Below are 20,241 nucleotides of genomic sequence, written 5' to 3'. Positions count from 1 at the left end.
TACCACGTTTTCTTTATCCATTCTTTTGTTAAGGGACATCTAGAGTTTTTTCAGTTTCTGGTTACTATGAATAAAGCCGAAATGAATATGGTTGAGCAAGTGACCATGTGGTAAATGGAGTGTCGTTTGGATATATGCACAAGAGCTATACAAATAGGTGTGGAGGTAGATCGATTCCCAACTTTCTGAGGAAACATAGTGCTGATTTCTATAGTGGTTGTACAATTATGCACTTCCACCACCAATGGAGGAGCATTCCCATTGCTCTACATCTTTGCCAGTGTGAGCTTTCAATTGTGATATTGATCTTAGCCATTCTGACAGGTTTTAGATGGAATCTCAAAGTAGTTTTAATTTGCATTCTCCTAATTGCTAAGGATGTTGTACATTTTGTTAAGTGCTTCTTGGCACTTAACATTTCAAATTCTATTGAGAATTATCTTTAGATCTGTACTCTACTTTCGATTGGATTAAAAGTAGGATACAGATCTAATTTGGTGTTTTATATCTAGTTTCTAGAGTTCTTTATATATTTTGGATATTAGACCACTATCAGATGTGAAGTTGATAAAAGTCTTTTCCCATTCTGTAGGCTACTGTTTTGTCCTATTGACAGTGTCCTTAGCTTTACAGAAGCTTGTCAATTTCATGAGGTCCCATTTATCAACTGTGGATCTTAGTGTCTGTACTATTGGTGTTCTGTTCAGAAAGTTGTCTTCTGTGCCAATACATTCAAAGCTATTCCCCGCTTTCTCTTCTATCAGGCTGGGTGCGTCTGATTGAGATATTTGATCCACTTGGACTTGAGTTTTGTGCAGAGCGAAAGATATGAATCTATTTGCTTTCTTCCACCTGTAGGAATTCAGTTTGACCAATTGTTGAAGATAACGACTTTTTTCCCCACTGTGTGTTTCTGGTTTCTTTATTGAAAATCACATGTCCATATGCATGTGGATTCATGTCTATTTTCAACTTGATTCTGTTGATAAACATGTCTGTTTTATGCCAATACCATGTGAGTTTTTACCACTATAGCTCTGTAGTACAGCTTGAAATTGGGAATGGTGAGACCTCCAGCAGTTATTTTATTATTCAGAATTGTTTTAGTTATTCCTGGGATCTTGTTTTTCCATATGATGTTGAGAATTGTCTTTCAAGGTCTGTAAAGAATTATGTCAGAAATTTAATGGGGATTACACTGAATCTGTAGATTGCTCTTGGTAGATGGCCATTTTTACTATGTTAATCCTACTAATCCATTCGCATGGAAAATCATCCCATCTTCTGATATCATCCTAAATTCTTTCAATACTTGAAGGTTTTATCATACAGCTCTTTCACTTGCTTGGATAGAATTAAACCAAGATATTTTATATATTCATGACTATTATAAAGGATGTTGTTTTCCTGAGTTCTTTCTCAGTCCATTTGTTGTTTTTATATAAGAAGGCTAATGATTTTTTTAAGTTAATTTTGTGTCCATTTAATCCATTTGCCAGTTGTAGAAGTTCCCTGGTGGGAATTTTAGGGTCATTTATTATCTACAAATAACAATAATTTGATTTCTGCCTTTTCAAAGGTTTTGGGTATTTTTGGTTTTTGTTTTGTTTTGTTTTGTTTTGTTTTTTTGTTGGGAGACGTTTATTGACTGCTTCTACCTCACTAGGAGTGATAGTTGTACTTAAATTGTTTATTTGATCTTGATTGGCCATGTGCTTCTGCTCTGCTTTTCTTCTTCCTCCTCCTCTATATCCTCTCTCTGTGATCCCCACCTTCTGCTCCACCTTCCCTTTATCTGCCCAATCATCAGCTCTCCTTCATTTTACAAATTAAGGTGGGAAGCAGGTTTACAGGAAATTACCTGAGTGCTGACTCATTCCTTGTTCACAATCCCTCACAAGAGAATGGAACTAACATCAAATATAATTAGTCCCAGGGCTATCCACAACACATTTCTTTTAGATTTTCCAATTTGGTGGAATACAAGTTTTTTAAGTATGTCCCTGAATTAAAGTGTGTCTCTGGATTTCCTTTTCTATTGTTACATCCCTATTTTCATTTCTGATTTTGTTAATTTAGATTCTCTCTCTCTCTCTCTCTCCCTCTCTCTCTCTCTCTCTCTCTCTCCCTCTCTCTCTCTCTCTCTTTCTCTCTCTCTCTCTGAAGAGAGTCTGTCTTACTGATTTTTTCAAAGAATCAACTCTTTGTTTCTTTGATTCTTTGTATTGTTCTCTTTGCTTGTATATTTTTTATTTCAGCTCATAGTTTATTTCTTGCCATCTACTCCTCTTGGGTATGCTTATTTCTTTTTGTTCAAGAGTGTTCAGGTGTGCTGTTACTTTGCTAATATGAGATCTTTCCAATTTTCTAATGTGGGCACTAAGTTCTATGAACTTTTCTTTTAGCCCTACTTTCATTGTATCCCATAAGTTTGAGTATGTTATACATTCATTTTCATTGGATTCTAGAACACCCTTAATTTCTTGTATCTCTGTTTTGACCCATTTCTCATTCAGTAGAGAGTTGTTCCCTTTCAGCAGTTTCTGGATTTGTTCTTATTTAGCTCAAATCCATGGTGGTCTGATAGAATATAGGGAGCTATTTCAATTTTCTTGTATCTATGGAGACTCTCTTTGTCTCTGAGTATGTGTTCAATTTGGAGAAAGTTCCGTGAGGTGCAGAGAAGATAGTATACTCTTGTATGTTTTGGTGAAATGTTCTGTAAATATCTGTTAGGTCCACATCGTTTTCAATGTCTATTAGCTCTAATATTTCTCTGTGTAGTTTTTGTCTAGATGACATGTCCATTGGCAACAGTGGAGTATTGAAGTCTTCCACTATCAGTGTGTGAGGATCAATGTGTGATTTAAGGTGTAGTAGTGTTTCTTGTACAAGTTAATTTTGTATCCATCTACCTTTTATCCATTTGCCAGTTGTAGGTGCCCTTGTGTTTGTGGCATAGATATTAAGAATTGAAATGTCATCTTCATTATTGATTGCAGCTACTTTATTGTCATTGCTGTTATTGCTGTTCGTGGTAGTGGTGGTGGTGATGGTGGTGGTAGTGGTGTTTGTGACTCTGTGTGTGTGTGTGTGTGTGTGTGTGTGTGTGTATGTGTGTGTTTTCCTTCTATCACCTTCTGTAGGGCAGGACTTGTAGATGAATGTTGTTTAAATTTGACTTTATTATGGAATATCTTATTTTCTCCATCTATGATGATTTAAACTTTCTGGGGTATAGTAATTTGGGCTGGCATCTGTGGTCTCTTAGACTCTACAGCACATCTTTTTAAGCCATTTTGATCTTTAGAATCTCCATTGGGAAGTCGGTTTTAATTATAATAGGTGTGCCTTTATATGCCTTATCCCCTTACAGCTTTAATATTGTTTCTTTGTTCTATATGTTTAATGTTATGATTACAACTTGGCAAGGGAACTTTCTTTTCTAGTCCAATCTATTTGGTGTTCTGTATGCACCTTGTCCCTTTATAGGCATCTCCTTCTTTAGGTTAGGAAAAGTTTCTTTTATGTTTTTGTTGAAAATGTTTTCTGGATCTTTGAGCTCAGATTTTTCTCCTTCCTCTATTTCTATTATTCTTAGGTTTGATCTTTTCATAGTGTCTGTGATTTCCTGAATATTGTGGATCAAGATATATATATGTGTGTGTGTGTGTGTGTGTGTGTGTGTGTGTGTGTGTGTATGTGTATATATATATACATATATATATATGTATGTATATATATATATATATATATAACATTTTTTGATGAATGTACCCACTTTTTCTATTGTATCAGCAGTGCCTGAAATTTTTCTCTTCCATCTTTTGTATACTGTTGCTGAAGCTGTAGTTCCTGTTTAAATTCCTAAATTTTTAATTTCCAGAATTTTCTTTCTTTGTGTTTTCTCTACTGATTCTCTTTCCATTTTCAAATCTTTGGAGCACTTTTATTCATTTCCTTCAACTGTTTTTGTTTTCTTGGGTTTCTTTAAGAGATTTATTTCATTTCCTCCAGCTTTTTGTTTGTTTGTTTTTTTCCTGGCTTTCTTTAAGGAATTTATTCATTTCCTCACACTGTTTGTTTTTGTTTTCCTGGATTTCTTGAAAGGATTTATTTACTTCCTCTTCAAGGCCCTCCATCGTCTTCATATACTTGGTTTTAAGGTCTTTATCTTATGCTTCATCCGTGTTGGGGTAGTCAGGGCCTGCAAATGGTAGGATAGCTAGGCTCAAGTACAGACATCGTCCTTACGGTTATGGTGGTTTTGCACTGGCCTGTAGCCATCTCCATTTGGAATAATTATAGGGCTAGGTGCTGATTTCTGGATTTGTCTTTGTCGGATGGTTGTTTTGTTCCTTGGATTTTGTTTCTTCCCTGAATTTTGGGAGAGTGTGATGGCTGTTTTCCTGGTCTGTTTAGCATTAAGGGAATGCCTGCTGATGTTGAGGGCTAGGATTCTGGGATGAGTTGGTGGAAGGAAAGTTAGAGGAAAAGGTCTTCTTAAATCCCTTGGGACTGGGGTCACAGAGGAAAGGGAGACCACAGCAGATTTGCTGTTATAGAGCTGGGAAAGAAACTGAGGTATTGAATCTCAGATGCAGCAGGAAAGGTGTGGACCTGCCTTCACCCTACTTGTTGCCATAAAAGGAGGGGAACTTGGGATAGCAGGGGGGTGCCTGCTGGGTTTAGGGTCTTTGAGGAGTGGGGATGTTAGAAGGAGTAAGATCTGTGGGTTCTATGGCAGATGAGAGGGGGGTTACCAGAGGCATTCTACAACACAGCTGGGATGAGACAGGGGGATTGGAACTTGGGAGACAGAGAAAAGAGAAGGTCTGTAGGTAACCTACCTGTTTTCTGGTAGACATGGCCTGTGGCTTAGACTGGAGTGCCTGCTGGAGTTGGGACCTGGGAAAAAGCAACAAATGGGGGCAGGGGGTTAGAAAAGGAAGATCTATGGGATCCACAGGAAATGAGAGGGTAGGGGGACTGCCATGGGGTTCTGCTGCAGATCGGGGATGAGACTGGGGGATTGGATCTGTGGGAACAGAAAAAATGCTTGACAATTTAAAAAATAAAATTCAGGTTTATTCGAACCTAACTATAAAACAATATTTTGATTTAGCCCTAACCCAGAAGCTATCTCCAATTGATAATCACCCTTAAAGGAAAAAAAAAAAACTGTATGGGTTTTTTTTCCAACAGAACCACCCTTAAGGACAGACCTCACCACCCAGCAGTAGTCCATGGCTAACATGAAACAAACTCAATGGCAATTTTACAGGTTCTTAATCACATAATGCTTTGTCTGGGCATTATTTTTCTTCTTTTCTCCCTCCCCTCCCTTCCTCTTCCCTTCCCTTCCTCTTCCCCTTTTCCCTTCCCTTCCCTTCCCTTCCTCTTCCCCTTTTCCCTTCCCTTCCCTTCCCTTCCTCTTCCCCTTTTCCCTTCCCTTCCTCTCCCCCTTTTCCCTTCCCTTCCTTCCCCTTCCCTCCCTCTTCCCCTTTTCCCTTCCCTTCTCTTCCCTTCCTCTTCCCCTCCCTTCCCTTCCTCTTCCCCTTTTCCCTTCCCTTCCTCTTCCCTTCCTCTTCCCCTCCCTTCCTCTTCCCCCTTTCCCTTCCTCTTCCCCTTTTTCCTTCCCCTTCCCCTTTCCCCTTCCCTTCCCTCCTTCTTCCCCCTTTCCCTTCCTCTTCCCCTTTTTCCTTCCCCTTCCCCTTTCCCCTTCCCTTCTCCCTTCCCTTTCCCTTTCCTTCCCTTCCCTTCTCCCTTCCCTTCCCTTCTCCCTTCCTTTCTTTTCTCCCTTCCTCCCTTCTCCCTTCCCTTCCCTTTTCCCTTCCCTTCTCCCTTCTCCCTTCTCCCTTCTCCCTTCTCCCTTCTCCCTTCTCCCTTCTCCCTTCTCCCTTCTCCCTTCCCTTCCTTTCTCTCCTATCCTTCTTTCCTTCCTCTGTAGGAAATTATAGATAATATGTATCTTTTGTATACATATTATGGTTTCCTGTGTTGTATTTTTCTGGGATTTCTGTGTATGCAAATGTGTCTCTCTGTGTCTATATGTGTTTCTTGTGCCTTTTCTTTGACTCTTTTTCTTCTTTTTACTTGTTTGTTTCTTTTGTCCTATTCTGGCTATTTTTTTATTTTATCTTTTTTCTTAGATGCTATTTGCATTCCAATGAGAGAGAGAGAGAGAGAGAGAGAGAGAGAGAGAGAGAGAGAGAGAGAGAGAGAGGATAAATTGCTTCTCTGCTGTGAAATGAGTCAATTCAAACCAGATTAAAATATATATAGTGGGTTTTTGGCAAGCCTCTCTTGGGCGAGTTCACAGGTCCTAAGAAACAAGGCCAGGAAAGTCACCTTGGGAGGGAAACAGAGGGGAGAAGGAAGAGAAAGAAAGCCAGCATAGACAATGAAGAAGGGTGGGGAGCCAAGTTTCTAAGCTAGAAAGTTCAGGGAAGAGGGCAATGTGTGCCCTGTAACAGGTAGGTACTGAGGGATGCTGAGAGAACCTGGAGTCCAGGTCTGCTTTGACATATAAAATATGCACCTCAGCTATTTGACCCATGGTCTGACTTCCAACAGATTTGGGTTGGTGGGAAATCAGAGAGAATCTGGGACGAGTTGAGGGAGGGGAAACTATATCATAGTATATTCTATGAAAAAATCTATTTGCAATAAAGAACAAGTTTAGTATTATGAACCTTTCTAAGACTTAATATCTGATTTAAAAATTATTTTCCAAATCCTTAAAACTTACAAAACACTAAATTGTATTGTTTAGTAAACTGTGAATAGCAAGAAACATTGTATGAAATTTCATTTGTCATGTATCTTATAGTGTACCAATTAAATTAAATAGCTATTAATTAAATAAATGTGAAATTTTCAATAATATTGAACATTCTTCCACTTTAAAATGTATATAAATAACAGTCTCAAAGATGTTACCCACAGTGATTCTGATTGTCTATCTTTTAGTTTTCTCTTTTGTCTGAAAAAAACAATACTTAACTGTGTTAATGAATATAGTTACTAAAACTTATATGTGAAACAATCAATATGCCTTATAAATATATCTGTATATGTTGTATATGTAAAGTAGATGGTTTTTAAATAATTTTATATCATCATTTATCTTTTTGTTTTACATTTTACTGTAATTTTAAATTCAGTTCCTTCATTTTTAACGTATAGTATTTCATTCAGGCTCTATCACACGTAGGGTATAGAACAAGCTACACCCCCCCCCATATACACAAATCCCCCATATTATCAAAGATATACAAACCACTCATCATACCTGAGCCTTACAACTACTGAACCCTGTTTCTACAGTCATAACTTTTCCAGAATATCCTTTACATTGAGCCTTTTGACTGTTGACTGACTTCTTAAACTTAATCTACCATATTTTATATCCAGCCATGCTGTCACATGTATTAAATATTCAACTTTCTATTGCTGAAAATAGTTTACAATTGTTCTCCATTGATGCAACTGGGGACCACTGAGTTGATTCTAGCTGATGCAATATAAAAAGAAAAAATGCTCCTCTGTTTTTATCAGGAATGAATGCATTGAACCTCTCTAAAAATTTGGAATGAATTGGTATCTTGATATTACATCTTCTAACCATAAACATACTTTATTTCTGTTTTTTTTTATTTCCATAACCATTAATATCTTAGGATAGTCAGCAGACAGAATTTGAAAATATTTTATTAGTCTCATACCTAAGCAAAATTTCAATTTATTGAGAAACTCTCCCAAATTAAAAAAATGTTCCCAATTGTTATTCAATAAGATATTAGTTATTGATTCTCTTAAAAATAGGTTCTTTAGACTTGGTGTGGTGTTGCTGACTTTTAATCCAAGCACTCAGGAGGCAGAGGCAGCCAGGTCTATGTAGCAAGCTCCAGGCTAGCCAAGACTGCATAGTGAGACCCTATCTCAAAAAGAGTAACTAAAAATAGGTTCTTTGGGATTTATCATTGTTCCTGTGAATAGGAACCATTTTATTTTTTCCTTTCTGTTTTTAAGCCCACTCTTCTGATTATATTCCACAAACTAGAACTTGTATTAGAAGGCTGGATAGGAGCACTGAGAGTTGCTAGTCTTACCCCACCTCTGCTTTTACAGGTTAAATATTTAGCCTTTGCTCTGAACATGGTACTCATCCGGAGAACCTTTACAAGTTGTGTTAGAGTCCCTTTTCCTCCGACTACTTGAGAACTTTAAATGATATCTCTGAATCTATCAACATGGCTATCTTCTGTTAGAGAGGTGAATGTTAGTTGACTTTTGAATGCAGAACCAGCCTTGCATTCCCAAGAGGAACGCTACTTGAGTGACTTTTATGATCACGCTAGGCTCACTTTGCTATGGTTTTATTGAGGATTTGGGGTCTGTACTTGAGGAGACCTGCAGTTTTCCTATATGGACTGACTTCATCTGCTTTGGATATTGGTAAACTCTGTACTTAATAAATTGGAAAATTGTCTTGTACCTATTTTATCAATGACATCATTCAAAATTGGTTTATTTCTTTTAAAAAAACCTATTTGGCATTTGCCAATCATCTGAGAGTTTTCTCGTTCATGCTATTTTAAATATGAATTTAAACTTTATACAAATATGAGACTGTTTGGGTGCTCTGTTTCTTATTGTTTGCCTCTTTCAAGAAATTGGTCTACTTTATCTTAATTATGAAATGCATTGCAGAGAGCTACTCACAACAATCTCTTGCACATTCTTAGTGCCTACAGAGTCCACAGTGATAACTCTGCTGCCGTTACGAACTTTTGTCTCTTCTCTCTTCTGCTTTCCAGCAGCTTCTTATCAACTGATTAAACTTTTCAAGAATCAAAACTTTTCAAGAACCGAACTTTTCATTCGGGTTTTATTGGTCTTACTCTTTTCATGTTTCAATTTTTTTATTTTTGTTCTGATCTTTGTCATTCCCTTCCCTCTGTTTGTTTATGGCCATACCCAGACTTCTTCTCTGGGTTATTAAAGTGAAAACTGACATTATAGATTCCAGACCTCTTTGCCTTCCAGTATTAGCATTTGGTTGATAGAACTTACTCTCCAAGGACGCTGTTAACTGCATCACAAAAGTTTTACATTATTGTATTTTCATTTTGTTAAAAAATGTATTTACTTAAGACATCTTTGGAGTACATTCTTACTGCTGTGGTTATTATTCAGTCATCTTTATGAATGTATATTTTATCTCAAGAAAAACTGTATTTTCCAGAATTAGGTAACACTCTAGAGGATGATGAGACAATGCAGAAAAAGGAAATCCCTTGAGGCGTGATGGGAAGGATCTTATCAGACCCACTTAGTAAATAATATTCAAACTGTACATTCCAGACTTTTAAATGTCGCATTTGATGAGACATAACTCATCACTGAACCAATAAAACACTCTCTCAGCCAGGGCCTCCAACCTAAGGACCTTCAGGCTCTAGACTCCCAGCTGTAGGCTGCAGGGTGTTCCAGGTTTCCAGTTTTTGTGGGTTGCCATCCATGCTGGAGTGGATTTTGGTGATGCAGCTGTCTTTGGATCATTTATACTCCAGTAATAAAGCATCAACTTTATTCCTATAAGTAACCTCAATAAAACTCATGGATTCACCAAGGTGAACTTTATAATATCCTTACTTTGGTTTGTTGTGGACTCCCTATCTGGGATATGTAGGGGTGTGTGTATGTGTGTGTGTGTGAGAGAGAGAGAGAGAGAGAGAGAGAGAGAGAGAGAGAGAGAGAGAGAGAGAGAGAGAGAGAGAGAGAGAGAGCATGTGTGTACATGGATATAAATTGTCTCCAAGGGAAAGGTCTATAAGGCAACTTTGACTGGCATGTTCTATTGAAGACTCACAAGCAAGGTTACTCTGCTTTATTCTACAGTGTTCTGTTCTTGATTGCCTTCACTGTTTTCTCCCCCCCCCCCTTTTGATTCAGGCTTCCTTACTCTTAGACAGTATGTACTGCTTCTTCAATGTAGTCCTTGCAAACCATCTATGCTTAATAATTTGGGGCTTGCTTATATAGTTCTTGGCACTAATTTTAACCCTGAGTATAACCTGAGGTTCAGCCAAAGCATTCACTCCATGACTTCGGGGCTTTCCCTGTTTTCCTTTTGGTGCGGTCCAGCTTTGTTTGGTTCCTGCTCTTCTTACAAACAAGCTGCTTTCCTCATTAACTGAACTCAGTCAGCAAGTGACGTGCATGGCTGCCAAACTCATGACAGACAAGATAGAAACCTAATGTATACACAGTGAAAATCCTAGGGGAAAAAAAGTGTTTCTCTCTAGATGAGAAAAAAATGCAAGGCAAGCTCACCATTGCAATCAAGATTTCACAGAAAGTGAGTCTGGAAAAAAAAAAAAAGCAAGAACAGATAGGATATATTTAGATATTCCTCCCTTTGACAGACTGCTAAGAAAGGAGGCTGTGCTAAGGTAAATCTTCATCTTTGTACAACTTACAAATTGCAGTTAATACTCTTTCATACCTCAAATATAATCTTAATTGTTACAGGCTTCAGTGATCTGCCTTCAGTAGAAATAGTTAGATGTGAATGTCTGATAAAATCAACCTGGCACTAGGCAATGGAATTTGTGCCAGGCTAATTCTGTATGACATGACATCTACCTCTGGGTATTCGAAGTACCAATGATTATTAGCTGCACTCTATAATCTTAGAATCATACAGGGATCTATGATGTCATTAACTGAGGTCTGCTTTCAGGACAGTTCTTAATATCCTGTAACCATTTTGACCTACAAATTTCCCTCCAGAGGAAAAGAAGAAATTTAGATAATTTGATTCATAAAGTAAAAGCTTTAAATTTCAATTTAATTTAAATGTAACCAATGAAGAAAAGTATTTGAAACTGTTCCCTTCTACATTTCACACGTTATGTTAGATTAAGAAGTCAGTAGAATTCTACAGATGATGGTGCAGAGGGAGCCAGATAATGGCCATAATGCTAAAATGATGCAAATTGTCATCCACAGAGTTCATAAATTGAGGTGAGTGGTAGTTAAAGGAGAGGCCTTTTGCACAGGAGTACAAACGGAATTGGGGAGAGAACGTTACATCATCTGTTGGGGCTAGAATATCACTGTGATTAACAGAGAGGTAAATACAAAAGTCATGAAAGTGATAGATACCATGGGTCTTGCCCAAATGGTTATGTTGCCTTTTCAAATTAGACATCAGTTCTCCTCGTTGAATTTGTTCACCTTTGACTCCAGCTCATATCAGATTCTTTCTTGTCATCTGTGCCACAATACTGAGGTCTGGGCTCTCCAGTTGCTGTCCTATCACATAATCCAGACGTAATCTTTCTAAAAAACAACAACAACAACAACAACAACAAAAAGAACTAATGAAGATTGAAATGACTACCATATGACTATCTTTATCTATACAATCAACACTGATACAGTGATGAATGGGTCTTGTTTCTTGATGACAATAGCCAATCCTCTGACTTGAACTAGTGAAAACTTAAGAAGAATAATACTGAAATCTGGCTATACTGAAGAAAAGCAAAAGTAAATATTTTCACTTAGTGCAGGAATTACTACCAGGAAGATAAAATGTATACCATTTTAACTGTTCACTTATCAAGACAAGTTGTCACAACTATTCAAGACTTTCATCTTGTTATGCTCATCAATTCAAAAATCTTTAAATTGCTATCATTGACAATTAGAGCATCAACTACCCCCCCCCATCCAAGTAGCCCATTTTTGGAGAGTCACTTGGAAATCTCCCATTGAGGTGGCTTTAAAGCTCTGTAAGTATTTGTTCATAATTTCTACATCTTGAGAAATTATCCACATCCTGTGGAGTTGACATTTTTTATTAGTATTCATCTAGTGAACTCAACCTTGGTTGATTGGTTGGGGGTTTTGTTGATGTACTGGAGTAGGGTAGAGCTAACACCACTATACTTCTCATTTACTCTTATTACCTTGAGTATAAAATGGGTCCTTTTTTACAGAATATCTAACCTAAGTGGTTTCCTTCCTTCCTTTTCCCTTCCCTTCCCTTCCCTTCCCTTCCCTTCCCTTCCCTTCCCTTCCCTTTTTTTCCCTTCCCTTTCCTTTCCCTTCCTTCCCTTCCCTTCCCTTCCCTCTCTTCCTTCCCTTTCCCTTTCCGTTTCCCTTTCCCTTTTCCCTTCCCTTCCCTTCCCTTCCCTTCCCTTCCCTTCCCTTCCCTTCCCTTCCCTTCCCTTCCTTTCTTTTTAAAGTTAATTATTTGTCTTTTGTTTGTGTACTTATTTGCTTACTTTAATGTGTATATGTAGACAACTTGTGGAAGTTTGTTCTCTTTTCACCATTGTGGGTTCCAGGAATTGCACTCAGGTCATCAGGCTTGGTGACACGCGCATTTACCCATTGTGACGTCTCACCCGTGCACCTGACTTGATTTTCTATAATTAATTAACTGTATGGGTTTCTCAAGAACGTGCATGACTGTATTCTTCAGTGACCACTTATGTAAACTTATGTTTGTGCTAGAATATGGATGACTTATTGCAGATGGGGCAAAATTGGGATATTCATTGTCCCACTCTTCTGATAAACATGTATTGTTGTAACTACCCTAAAATGCAAACATGTAGAAGAATTTCCTAAGAATGAGAACTGTGACTACTGTCTTGCTGGTTTCATAGGCAGCAGGCTCGGTTCTCTAAGAGACCATAGCTTGTGTTCTGGACCAATCTTATAATCTCAGATCCCCAGTTAAAACATCTACTTACACGGTTCCCTCCATCTCCTCTTTATTAAAGTAAACATTCTTTGTTTCAAACATTTTCTAAGCTTGGGTTTTGTGTCTTCCCCATCTACTGTCCAGTAACAGAATGGGCAAGGAGGGAAGGGAGTGGTCATATAGTTTTGTCAATACAAACGAAGGGGTTCTTCATTTGTATTGACAAAACTATTGGCTATACTTAGTGAAGTGTAAGTTTAACTCCAAATCTTTTATAATGAAATGAATTAGCATATCCTAAAACCCTTCCATTTTTGTAGGACTCCATCACATCCTTATGACCCACGTCTAAATTAAACAGGTCCAATGTATAATATGACATCACTCTACATGTCTCTTAGTGATCTATTGCAGTGAGGAGACACCATGACAAAGGCAGCTTATAAAAGAAGGCACCCAATTTAGGACTTGCTTACAGTTTCGGAGGGTGAGATCATGACCATCATGGCAGGGAGAAGTGAGGGCAGGCAGGCATGATATGGAAACAGTAGCCAAGTGTTTACATTTGAGTTATAAGATGGAGGCAGAAAGAGAGCTAGATAGGCCTGCTATGGGCTTTTGAAACTTCAAAGCCCACTCCAAGGTGACACACCTTCTCCAACAAGGCTATACCTTCTAATCTCTCCTAAAGAGTTTACCAGCTGAGAACCAAAATTCAAATATGTGTGCCTAGAGGGAGGCATTCCCATTCAAACCACACAGATGTACAAGGCACTTCTGTATTCTTAGTCTAACATGAAGAGAACTAATTTTCATTTGTTTATTCATACTTATATGAGACTGTTCAGTGCCCAGCATCTTATTCTAAGGATGAGGAAGCAAGGTAAAGGTGGAGATCTGCTTGTGACAAGGGGATGAGGAAGTAAGGTAAAGGTGGAGATCTGCTTGTGACAAGGGCTTCTGAGAAACCCAGGTTGATGTTAAGTCAAAGATCTTCTACTGTGGATTATGTGCTACCTCCAGCAATATATGTCACCTTTAAGGAAAGGGAGGTTGTTTCCTTGCTTTGAGAGAACAGAGTTCCTACAGCTTTCTACCAGAACAATCATTTCCACTATTCAGGGACTGTCATGTGAACTACCCAGTGCACACTATTAACATCTTTCCTTATAATGCATAGCAAAAATTTTTATTTTAAGTTACTTGGGCCATTAGACAGCGTCAATCTTTCCCCACAAGAATATAGCCTTTGCAATGTCAGGAGCCATGTTTTCATACAGTAGAAGCTTATAACTATGGTTGGTGCTCTTTGCCTCATAGTGGACAGTCAACAGGACCTGCAAAGACCCCAGGAAAGCTCTTCAATGTGTGAATAAAGAAATCTGCACAAATACAAAGGGAGCCAGACATCTTTAGGCAATGCTTCCTAAATCATGCTTTTCACAAAAGTTTTCACCAAAATGTAATACTGCAAGGAAAATAAGTGAAACAGAGTGAATTTTCATAATGCCACATAGTTTGCACTACATTTTCTCCTACTCTTGTGGTATTAAAAAGCCCTCCACTGCAATTTATAAAATAGTAGTATTACTAGGTAATAGTTTTCAGTGTTTGTGATTTTTAAATTGACATTATTTGAGAAACTGAAATTGGCTACTCTATCTCAGTCATCCAACTTCATTCCATTTTAATAGTACCCCCTCTTCCCTAAGCCTGAGAGTCTAATTTCACTGATCTAAGGCACGTCAAGGTATAATTTTCTAAATAATAAAACATGAATCTAGGACAAATATACAGTGTACAGGTGTCAGAATGTTTTGAGCACATTAATGAGAAAATGAGTCAAAATGTTAAACCTTTTCAAAGGGTATAAAAATTAAAGAGAGAACAAAAAAGAAAACTGAAAAGATATTGTAATTTAGATACAGGACAATAAAATCTTAATCACTGGGGGTTACCTTTTCCAAAGGACAGAAACCATTGACTCTTTCACCAGAAAAGAAATAATTTCAACTATGTCAACCTTCCCTAAGTTGACATGTGACTTTAGAGAATTTGGACTGTGGAATTTAACATCCATGGTAAATAGTAAATGAAGCAAATTGCTTCCTTTTAGAGTGACAGGGGACTCGCATCCATTCCTTAAGATGGTCTCCTATTGTCCAGTCTTATGTGAGTGTTCGCCTGGCATAGTCCTTGCAGGACTGCTCACACAGCACCCTCCCTGTGGGAGTGTTCATGTCCTAACTTCCAACCACAATAATTAGGGTCCACCTTAGCCCAGAATGACTTCAACTTGATTAATTACACCTGCCAGGACCTTATTTCCAAGGCAGGCCATGTAGAGATATTAGGGTTTAGAACAGCAACATGTGAGCTGAGGAGAAAATACAATTAAATCTATAATATGTAAGTTTGTGCTGAGAATTTTCTTGACTTTCTAATTTTTCAGGAAAAATAATGCCAACAGCCATTTCCAAAACCATTAGGGATGGTTCTAGAGTCCTTTATTCATTTCTTGGGACAGCCATGACAAACAACCATGACCTTTACGATCTAAACAACAGAAGTCTATTTTTATACTCCAGAGAGCTAGACGCAAAATCAAGATCTTGGTATGCTACATTCTAGATGAAGGCTCCAGGAAAGAGCTGTATTTTTCATCTCTCGCATAGGTAAGGGGAGTCTTTAAGCATCTCCTGGTTTTCTTCTGCCTCTGTCTTTACATGTAAGTATTTGTAACTCCTTTGTTGTGACCCAAGGTCTCAGGCAGCCCTACCTGCCTTCCAACTCTCTAACTAAGGATGACCTTGAACTTCTAATCATCCTCTTTCTGGGTGCTAGAATCACAGAGGTGTAGCCCTGCCGACACCTGATTTAGGTGGTGCTGGAGAGAAAGCCCAGGGCCTCATGCATACTAGACAAGCACTCTATCAGTTGAGCTACAAATCAAGCCGTCCTTGTTTTTCACAGTTTGGGTTTGTTTTGTTTTTTTGTTTTTTTTTTAAATTTTAGTTGTCCCATGGCTTACTGTAAATGCCTTGACTTAACAGAATCAAATTAGGATTAATGCACATTTGAAAATTAATAAATGGTTACTATACAATATAATAAGTCCACTGTCTCCTTCCTCTCCTGTATCATTGGGGTGTGTGTGTGTGTATGTGTGTGTGTGTGCTTCATACCCAAAACTACAAGGTTGTCATCAAATTTTATGTCTACTAAAGCAACTAAAAAAAGAACAAAGTGAAGACTCTTCATACAATTTGTCATAGTCGCTATATTGTTTTCCATTGCTAGCCTCATACTTGCTGACCTGAGTTTATGTCACCATCTCACATCCTTCATCCTCAGCTGGAGTTTGCCATCACTCACTTTCTGGCATTGCATTTCTATGCTCATCTAACTGTGATATATAGCTATTCTTAAGCCTATTTCAATAGGTTAAGAAAAGAAGCACAAATTTATAATTGGAGGGTTTTTCTTTGGTTATCTTCTCTATGCTATCTCTGGCACACTACAGAGACATCTAGGCTATTACTCTCTTCAGTGTACCAACCTCCACTAAACTGCTAAGCATTGAAATCTCGATTGTGTTGGAGCTCCCAAACTGATGTTTCCTCCTTGGCTGAAGTGGTATTTTACTTTCCTAATGCTGCGACCCTTTAATACAGTTCCTCGTGTTGTACCGACCTCAACCATGTAACTATTTTTATTGCTACTTCATACCTGTAATTTTGCTACATGTTATGAATCATCATGTAAATATATGATATGCAGGGTATCTGATATGTGATCCCAAAGGGGTCACAACTCACGGGTTGAGAAGCACTGCTTTGCAGAAAACCATTGACACAAGGTCTATTCACTTAAAATTGTTGGGTTTCAAAGAAAATACATTTCGCTAGTTATTCTTGATAGGAGAGCAAGTCCACAAAATTCCTTGCTGCTGTTCCTAATATTATCCATTGTAATAGGTTTGGTCATTTGCTTTTAACTGCAAACATGAACTAACATGCAGCAGCTGTCAAAAGTGGGAAAAGTAAATATACTACCAATGTTGGGTTTTTATGACATTTTGTGATTAGAAGAATTTGAAAAGTGGATCAGACAATACTTCAGGCATATTTTTCTCTCACACTCTATGAGATACTGTCAATCTTTGATAAAAGGTGATTAGAGGAAAATATTTGAGACTATTTGCTATGTTTGTCATAGTGTAAACTGTTGGAAAATCTACACGTCAAGTCCAAAGCAGACACTTACTGAAGTAAGTAGTAAAAGACGAGAGCTGGGTGAAAACCATAGTTTCTTTTTGCATCAATCCAACTGCAAACATCAATCTAGGGACAACATCTCTGTTAAAGGAATAGCTAGGTCTGTTCATTAAAACTCTGTATCAACTTGGGAAGTTAAGACAAAAAGAAGTCCCCTACTCACTCCATTCATTGGTCCATTTAGTGCATTAGAAGTGGTTTTAATTTCAAAATAAATTAGTAGATAAATCACTGAGTGATCTCTTGTGGATTTGTACTGTGATACAAAAGCAGAGTATTCTGGGATGTTTCCTGTATGTGATTTCATGTATTAATATTCGCTGTGATGTTCTTTGACAGTGATTGTCAGTTTACAAGACATGGCATCTATAAATGTGCTTTAATTACTTACTCATTTCAATCATTTAGCCAACAAATGCTTACAGAGTAAATACTGAGCTCTGAATTTCACAGATAGTCAAGGCCCGGGTCTCTCACAGCAATCTAAGCATTGCCTTAACCAGAGACGTGTAAAAGGATGCTATGTATACTGGATACAGACATACACTGTCCAGGTGACCCTGTCAGGAACAGGAATAGAAGTGGTCATTTGCATGAGCTGCTGGAAGTGTTGGCTGCTGTGGAATTTCTTAGCTTCATCTTTGTCTTGAGATTGTACGCTGTCAAAGGGACCTTCCCTGTCCAAGGTTACCATACTTCCCCTAGGGCATCTTGTAACCAATTACTGGTTAAAGTGAAGCATGAAGACCTGTGTGCCTGCGTCAATTTGTGCGTGACTCTGAAGAGCTATTACAGCTTCACAGCACCCCAAAGGAGTCTGTGAGCCTTTGGTTACAATTTCGTGGCTGTGCGATTTTTGACACTGTCCACTTCTGCTCCTCCAATAGTCCACACACAGTCTCCATTTCATACAGTCTCAGAAAAGCTCAATGTAAGAAAAATAATGGGTACCAGAAATGATCCTAGAAGGTAGACTCTAAATGAAAATTTGAAACTGAATCACTTCCTGCTCAATGGTGGAAAAATTCATTGTAACTGTCACAGACCTTCAGAGTCACTTGAACTGCTCGCCCAACAACTCTGATATAACACAAGGCTCGGATGAAGAAATGCTACCCAGGGACTGGAAGTGAGGGTATCTATGAGCAGATACTCGAGACTCTTGGAAGCCAGATATGGTTGAATCTGGTGGGTGGCAGAAGAGCCCCACTCCTCTCTGCTAAGCACAGGTCTGTCCCTCTTGTGTGTGGTTGGTGGTATGATTTCTTCTCATAAGACTGTACCTTGCCCCCTTGGAACCTACCTCCACCCACCTTCTAGCCACCAGCCCTTGATTTAAGGCCAAATATTATCAGAAACCATCTGAAAAGTTTGGGCGTCTGCTAAGAAAGGAATGGGAACTACACCCCAAGAGAACAGGCTACCCCACTGAACCGGTTAGGAGCTACAAGAAGATTTATGAGACTAGAACACAGGGTTACTGTTACTAAGAAATACAAAAGGTAAGCTGGGAATATTAGTCAGTGGTTAATAGCATGTATTACTCTTGCAAAAAACCTTGATTTCAGTTCCCAGGACCCTTGTCCTGTTAACTACAGCTCCAGTGTATCTGTCACTCTTACGGACTTAAGTGCCTGACTCATGTGTACAGAGCCACATACAGACTTGTCTAGGAATTACTATTGCTGTAACGAAACATTATGATTAAAAGCAACTTGGCAGGAAAGGAGTTATTTCACTCACAGTTTCATATACCAGTTTACCACCAAAAGCAGCGAAGGGAGGAAGCTGAAGGCGGGAGCTAACTCAGAGGCTATGGAACAGTGTTGCTTACTGGGTTGCTCCCCCGTGGCTTGCTTAGCCTGCTTTTTTATAGAACCAAGGACCACCAGGCTAGGAATGGCCCCACCTAAAATAGTCTGGGCTTTCCCCCATGAATCACTAATTAAGAAAGTGCCCACAGCACTTTGGAGTACTATGGAGCACTATGGAGCACTATTGGAGATCTTATGGAGACATTTTCTCAGTTGAGGTTCCCTTCTCTCTGATGGCTTTAGCTTGTGTCAAGTTAACATAAAATAAGCCAGAACAAGACACACGCAAATACATAATTTTAAAAAATACAGAAAAATCTTAAAAATAAATACAATATATATATGAAAAAGAAAGAGCTTGATATATCAGTATGCTCCTACAATACATAACTGAACACCCTGACAAGAGTCATAATATCTGCTAGGATATCTTCTGAAGGCTGGAAGACAGCTGTGTTTTACACCGAAGTTTGTTTGATTGTATATTTATTTGCTTGTTTATTTATTTACTTATTTATTTATTCAAGATAGGATTTCTCTGTGTAGCCTTGACTCTCCTGGAACTCAGTCTGTAGACCAGGCTGGCCTCAAACTCCAAGATCTACCTGCCTCTGCCTCTGCCTCCACCTCCACTCTCTGCCTCTCTGCCTCTCTGCCTCTCTGCCTCTCTGCCTCTCTGCCTCTCTGCCTCTGCCTTGGCCTGCCCCCTCTCTCTGCCCCCCCTGCCCCCCTCTCTGCCTCTGCCTTGGCCTGGCTCTCTCTGCCCCTCTATCTCCCTCTGCTTCTGCCTCTCCCTCTGCCTCTCCCTCTGCCTCTCTGCCTCTCTGCCCCTCTGCCCCTCTGCCTCTCTGCCTCTCTGCCTCTCTGCCCCTCTGCCTCTCTGCCCCTCTCTCTCTCTGCCCCTCTCTCTGCCCCCTCTCTCTGCCCCCCTGCCCCCCTCTCTCTCTGCCCCTCTGCCTCTCTGCCCCTCCCTCTCTCTGCCCCTCTCTCTGCCCCCTCTCTCTGCCCCCCCTGCTCTCTCCCTCTGCCTCTCCCTCTGCCTCTTGGCCTCTCGGCCTCAATGCCTCTCTGCCTCTCTGCCTCTCTGCCTCTCTGCCTCTCTGCCTCTCTGCCTCTCTGCCTCTCTGCCTCTCTGCCTCTCTGCCTCTCTGCCTCTCTGCCTCTCTGCCTCTCTGCCTCTCTGCCTCTCTGCCTCTCTGCCTCTCTGCCTCTCTGCCTCTCTGCCTCTGCCTTGGCCTGGTACTGGGAATACTGGGATCAAAGGCATGCGCTGTTACTGCCTAACTACACCAGAGCTTTCTGATCTGCATGTGGACATTGTGAAAAACCTTGCAACAGTAAAAGACATCTGAACTTATGACCAAAAGATAATTCAGAACCAAGTGTCTGTTGGATTCAGAGTGCTTGTGCCTGCTCTACTCAT

At 39.2% G+C, this 20,241-nt stretch overlaps 1 long non-coding RNA gene across 1 annotated transcript in view; it reads right to left on the bottom strand.

Annotated features, from left to right (window-relative positions):
- Positions 1 to 4,042: 4,042 nt before the first annotated feature.
- 4930542D17Rik (RIKEN cDNA 4930542D17 gene) overlaps positions 4,043 to 20,241 on the bottom strand; it is a 63,664-nt gene continuing 47,465 nt past the window's right edge. The window contains exons 4-5 of the long non-coding RNA NR_040566.1: positions 11,176 to 11,352; positions 4,043 to 4,908 (exon numbers count right to left, since the gene is read on the bottom strand). This is a non-coding gene — a long non-coding RNA (RIKEN cDNA 4930542D17 gene). The remainder of the gene's footprint in view (positions 4,909 to 11,175; positions 11,353 to 20,241) is intronic.

The sequence above is a fragment of the Mus musculus genome, chromosome 16 (assembly GCF_000001635.26).
Source record: "Mus musculus strain C57BL/6J chromosome 16, GRCm38.p6 C57BL/6J".
Taxonomy (NCBI): domain Eukaryota; kingdom Metazoa; phylum Chordata; class Mammalia; order Rodentia; family Muridae; genus Mus; species Mus musculus.
Note: the sequence above shows the minus strand (reverse complement) of the source record. Positions and strands in the feature narration are given on the sequence as shown.